Source organism: Armigeres subalbatus, chromosome 1, assembly GCF_024139115.2.
Source record: "Armigeres subalbatus isolate Guangzhou_Male chromosome 1, GZ_Asu_2, whole genome shotgun sequence".
Lineage (NCBI taxonomy): Eukaryota > Metazoa > Arthropoda > Insecta > Diptera > Culicidae > Armigeres > Armigeres subalbatus.
The window spans coordinates 312,329,533-312,336,486 of NC_085139.1; positions in this window are offsets into that span (position 1 = coordinate 312,329,533).

A 6,954-nucleotide genomic window follows, 5' to 3' on the forward strand; every position below is an offset into this window, starting at 1 on the left:
ATTCAAATTATTTGGTCTAAATCATGCTTAAAAAAAATCTATTTCATGAAATAGATCATATTTCATTGAGGCGCGATATTAGGCTTCAATTTGTTAGTTTCCAATATGATATGCTAAATATTTCCGCTGGTTATTCCCATCTACTGACGAAGTCGGATAAACTGTACATAAAAAAATCTTGTGTGCCTATAAAGTCACAATTGTGGGGTCGGGAAATGACGTCCTTCCGATTGTTCCGAAGTGCCACTTTCCTTAATCTGAGGATTCACAGACTCGATCATTTTGTACGTGATTCTCCAAGAAGTTGGAAGTACGCGTTTGCTGTTAGTGTTTCGTGTGTTGCAAGTAGGATAATTTGAAGTGGCGTTAAATATTATTAGGGTGGGTGTACCAATTGTCGCCATACCTAAGAACAACTATTTTTAAAAAAATAAGTAAAAGGCATGTGGGTGGACTTTATATATCAAGCGAAAGATTTTACTTTCTGCTCCTTAGTACAGCTGTGAAAACCACAATAAAATTTGTTATTATCCTCAAAATTGATTAATCCATAATAGGAACGCATGCACCAGTTGTGGCACTATTCTTAATTTTGGTTCCTTATTTGGCAAATCCCATTGTTTTCTTATGGGACTGGCCAAATAGGGACCACTAGTGCCACAACTGGTGCAAAGGACGTCAAAAATTAAGCAAAATCAATTTTTACAATTATGCTTTGCTTGTTTGGGAGGAAATTAAAGGTGTTATAGTATCATATGAATATGCTTTATCGATTTGAACTTGGTTTGCGGTGATTTGATTGGCCATTTCGCATATAAAGCACTAGTGCGACAACTGGTGCTATAGCCACAACTGGTACACCTAGCCTAGTTTGATAAATTAATTTATTTGTTCCATAAATACAGTAGGCAAATCAAGTGTGTTTGTGTGTTTCGTGTGCTGTTGCAAAAATAGAAGGAAAACCATCAGGTTAAAGACACTATAGTGTCTTTACATCAGGTAAAATTGTGCTAAATTGCACTTGTGCTCACTATGTGACTTACCTTGGCAGATTGCCTTATATCTTCCACCCGCAGCGAATTCCGCGCACTTCTTCCTCTACGGAATGAAGACTCCTGGCAATCGCCAACCGGCCAGAAGCGAACGATTCTTCACCATATCGGCCCGAGGTGGACGAAGGACTTCCAAGAGGACGGAATCCACCAGTCAGTTCGTCATACTACCGCCAAGCAAGCAACCCGTTGGGGAGCCGCCATCACAACTGTAAACCACACGCTTCAATGAAAAGTGATCGCTGGTCATTTTGCTGGCAGTGGGGCCATCGACCCATTCTTGTACGGAGTGCGGCGTCCAAGGAGGATAGGATAGGAGGAATTTGTTGTCCAGTCATAGACTGAAGGATGTGGCGCTAAAGCCATCACGCCGTTTTTGACGCTGGCCTACGTCTTACCCGAAGGTATTGGGTGTCAAACCAGAATACCTACAAAATTGGGGACCATCACGAAATCATGTAAGATTTTGAATGTTAATAGAGCCGTTATCTTTCGAAGGGTTTCAGAAATTGATATATCAATCGACTCGGAAACTCTCCATTAATTTGTCAATTTCATTTAAACTTTTATTTTTTTTGATAAACTATTGAAAATTTCAATTCTCATCCTAACCATCAGAACCAACCAATCCCGCTCATGCTTTCACAACACGGACATCATAATAATGTATGTAACGGGCCTTTTTACCCACCATCTGGAATTGTCGAAATACTCAGAGCGGTGCGAAAAATGTTCGTGCAGCTCCCACCTTCGGGTGTACGTCTCTCAAATTTTGCGAGCTGTAGTGCTGAAGATTCGTGGGCTCTCGCTGCTGCGTGCGAGTCGAAGGCTGCACTACCCTTTCGGGTAGCACGGGTAGTGCACATTGTGCATTTAGCATTTCGAATTAATCGATAAAACTGAAATGATATTAAATGCTCGCCAAGCAATGCATGGATGACAATTATTTTTAATTGTTTTTGTTTGTTTGCTTTACAACATTAAAAGGTTATGTATTTGCAGATAATTGAACGTCATTTATGTAGCTTCTTCTTAGAACCCCGCATAATTACAAACTGTACATGGATATTTTCCCGTGCGGTCGACAACAGTATCCTTTACTGTTGACAACTGTAAATGAACAATCTCATATAAAGTTTTAACAGTTTGTGGTACGGTTATTTGAGAAATAACAATATGTTGAATGGGTTGTTAAGTTATGTCACTGTTTTCGCGTGCAAAATTTTCGCTCAACAGTATGATAAAATGTTGACATATAATGCAGGAAATAAAGAACATTTTAGAGACAGCATGTTAAATGTTGACATTTAGTGATGATGTCGAGCAGTTTTACATGATATGTTTGTTTCATAAAAAAAAATCATGGGGGTTGTGTATAAGGCACGACCGCTCGACGGAAACTACGCAGAACCAAATCTATACATATAAGAATGAATTTTTATCTGTATGCCTTTATAGACTTGGAAACTACTAAACCGATCGGCATGAACATTTGTATGTAGAGGTTTTTGGGAATTGGGAAGGTTCTTATGATGGTTTTAGACCCCTTCCTCTTCTAGAAAAGGGGATTTCCATACAAATAAAGTATAAAATTCTGCTTTAATCTAGAAAATGGAATCCTAATTTGCAAATATAGAATACTTAACCTTTTAAATAAATTGCAAATGTAAAAAATATAGAATTAATCAATTTTAGGTGAAACGAGGTTCGTCGGTTCTGCTAGTATAGTATATTAACAATATAGTCCACCTCGTGAGTCTTCATATGTTAGATAATGGGCAGCACTGTCCTATCCAGCAGCTGTAGCCACCCCATTCATACACTACGTTTCACAGTTGAATAATAGATAATACCCTAAAAGTAGGCAATTAATTATGGTTGAAATGCGCTATGTAGGAACGGGCATGGTTATGAATTTTTTGATGAGCTTGGAAAGGATTGAATTTGTCCTGTCAGTCACAAAATGTTAAAATACTGTGGTGCGGTGTGGCAATCACTTTTGATATAGGGTTTCTTACCCCATTCCCGGCCTAACATGCATGCGACTGCATTATTTAATTGATATTCATGACAGGAAGCAACTTTTCCTAAATTTCGTGTGCCGTACAATACTGCAATGGGGTTCACTTCTGCTTAAAAATAGCTTTTCCTGGTAAACATCGTTTGGAAAAGCTTTTTTTTTTTATTTAAATTAACGAGGTCCAGCACTAATTTCAGTCATAGCGATTTCATTTCCGGCCCACTTCCAAACCGGTTCCCGGCCTAAGCAAAATTTCACTCAATCTCTCAACACCTTACTCTCATTCTCTCTCGGGACGGTAGAAAATGCGACGTAAACAAAAATAAGCACGTTCAACGCCGACATGATGCCAGATGGTATTATTAATAATAATTTTTATTTGGTTGAAAAGATATATTCACTCATCCAAATTACTTCCAAACGCTTAAAAACTATGTTTTTGTCACTTTTTGAAATTGAGAGAATTACAAATAACATGATACGGTCAACTAATTAGATAGTTTTCCTATGAACGTTGAAAGATTTTGTTCATACTAAAAAAGACTGCTGGCTGTAGTGTGGTGAATAAAGATAGAGAGAGAGAGTGTGTTAGTGTGAGAGTTATGAGTTTAGAGGAATACTGGTAATGAAACTGTAAATTGAAACAAAGAGTCAGTTTGAAATATAGCATTGTACGAAGCGGACGTGAACGGTCGTTTTATTGCGTTACATTGAAATCCCGGGGGTCGAGATCCTACAATTGGCGCAACCGGTAGGATTAAAAGCAGTAAGTAAAAAAAAATAAAGTGAAATTTGTGATAAATTGTTGAATTCTGGTCAAGTGATAACAAATTGATAAGTTGCGTAATATTGTATTGATTGAGTCATTTTCTTTTCTTTTGTGCTTGGATGATGCGTGAGCCACATGTTTTCTGGTAAAATGGCCGCCTCATGAAATTGATTCGTTTGGCTGTTTGAGGGGAGTGAACTACCTATATGTGAAAACAGTTTGAGAGAGATGGTGTTGCACACAAACGACGTGCTTGCAGGCGCGGCTTTGTTTTATTGTGTATTTGTTAAATAGTGAAAGCTTTACGTCCGCTTTAGCAAACATACTGGGGAAGTGAGTGAATCTACAAACGAATATAAGCCCAGATTAAGTGAATTGAGCGGGGAACAAATAATCAAAACCGTAACGTGGAGCTCCAACGAGAGTTTTATTCATGCCAACTAGAGCGACCTGTGGAATCAAGGTAAGCTTTATACACATTTTGTTCAAAACGAAGCATATACGTTTAAATGATTTGGAACTTTGACCCCCACTCCGTGTAATGTTTTAGTATATTCAATAATGTGCAACGTAAAGTACAAAAGTAGTTAAACAATTTGAGAGTATGGGTTATTTTTTTTAACAAGCATCAATCGTTGTGTGTAGCACACACGAGTTTGTATATCTACAAAAAAAATAAAATGTACGAGAAATGCAAAAAGAGAAAAAAAAGTCCGTTGAACGACGTAGCAAATCGAGTCCAGCAGCAATGCTGAGCGAGGGAGACCGAATGTTCAACGTAGTTTATGATAATGTGAGTCCGGCTCTATTTGTGCCGCAGCTTGGTAGAGAGAAAATGAAAGTTCACTTGTGTAAGTGTAACGTGTTCAAAGAGGTGAGACTGGTATGTCGCAGCGTGGAACTTTCACGAGTCCGGCATTTACCATAGCAAAGAGACCCAAATCTTTGTTGTAGTGGGTTTACAGAAGTGTGTGATTGTGTAATATCGAAGCAAATCGAGTCCAGCAGCAATGCTGAGCGAAGCATACCGAATGATTAACGTAGTTTATGACAATGTGAGTCCGGCCCAATTGGTGTCGCAGCTTTGGTGGAGAGAAATGTAAGCAAATTTGTGTGAGTGAGTACTATAAAGTAACGTAAAAAAAAATAGGTGAGACTGGTATGTCGTAGCGTGAAGGTTTCACGAGCCCGGCATTTACCAAAGCAAAGAGAACCGTGTGAAATATTTGATGTATTGGGGTGGCATAAGTGTGAGTTCGTTATATAGCGTAGCAAATCGAGTCCAGCAGCAATGCTGAGCGAGGGAGCCCGAATGTTCAAAGTAGTTTATGGTTATGTAATCCAGCCTGACTGCCAGTTTGGTAGGAGGAATTCTAAGTCCGCTTAAGTAGGCACGTACTGTGCACAACTCTAGAATACGCTTTATTTCCCCAGCACAGAGTATTTCGAGCTCAGCATTTTGCAGAAGCAGACAAAACATATAGTGATTTAGTAGAAGTATGAGTCTGCATTGATAAGCATCACAGCACGAGAAGTTGAGAAGAAATATGATTCCATATTACGAATAAAAGAGTATTCAATGTTGTGGTTCGACTCCATACAGCTATTTTATTCTCTATTTAGCAGAGAAATAAATAGGAAGTACTATTTATATTGGATAAATCATTACCTACAAAGGATTTGACTGATCAAAATGTTATTGTTTCGATGATTGGGATTACAAAATAAATATATCAATAATCATTGCTATCCTTAAATATGGAGAATACCAAGCAACTCAATATACGCAATTGTCAATTGAAGGTATCTAGTTGAAATGATAATATAAATCATTTCAATGTATTTTTCATTTTTGTGTAGAACCATGGATGAAAAAGATTGGCCACTACAACCTTTCAACGAGGCAGTCGATTCTTCAGACCTTCGTAGAGAATGGGAGGAATGGCATCGCTCATTCGAGCTCATTCTTGAGATGAAACGTATCAAATCGCAGCACGAAAAGCTCATCTTACTGCTTGCTCGCGGAGGGCGTGGATTACAACGGATTTTTTATAATTTGCACCCCGTTTCAGAGGAGGTATATCCGGAACCGGTTCGGGTCCCATTCAAACCAAAAGAAATCCCTGAATACGACAACGCGGTGCTAAGGTTGAACAAATTTTTTATTGGCAAGCGTAATGTCCGAATCGAACTTGAATTATTCCGTACGCTCAAACAAGCATCATCTGAACCCTTCAGCCAGTTTTTGCTACGACTGCGTACACAGGCTATCCGATGCGATTTTCAAGAGCGTGAAGAAATCGAGATTCTGCAGCAAGTGACGATGGGGCCGTTTGATGAACGAGTGCGTGACAAAGGATTGGAGGGAACGTTGGACCTTGACGGAATAACAAATTATGCTATGAACAGAGAAATTCTCCTCAAACAGAAAGAAAAGGCGAAAGCGTTGGCTGGAGAATCTGCAGTAGTTGCTTCGGTGAAGCAAGAGTGGAGATCAGCGGCTACTCGTGGTAGATTCAGTGCAAGACCGTCCCAATTTGGTCTTAGGCGAACAAGAAACGAGTGCAATCGTTGCGGATCATACCGTCATTCAAGCGAAGATCCAAGTTGTCCTGCACGACGGGCACGATGCAACAGCTGCGGGAAAATCGGTCACTTTGGCAGGAAGTGTCGTACTGGTACCATGAAGCGGTTTGGTCGGGGAGAAAACTGGAAGTCTACAAAGGAAGAAGCAAATATAATCACTCCGAACGAAAACTGGAATGAGGATTTACCTCGCCGCCCAGTTCCAGAGGATATTCAGCAGGTAAAATAAAATATGTGTTTCCCAAATTTCATCTGAGGGTTTGTAGGATCTCAGTAATGGAGTTTACTAAGTTTGAAAGAGAATAAAAGAATTGAAAATAAAATATTGTGTTTATTAGGTTACTTCATGCTCCTACAACAATGGAATCATAACATGTTTCATCAACACATTTCCCATCGAATTCCTCATCGACTCTGGAGCAGCAATCAACACAATCTCCAAGGAGGTTTGGCTGGATCTTCAGAGGAACAAAGTCGAAGTGTTTAAACGGAACGTCCGATGTAATCGCCAATTCTCTTCGTATGCT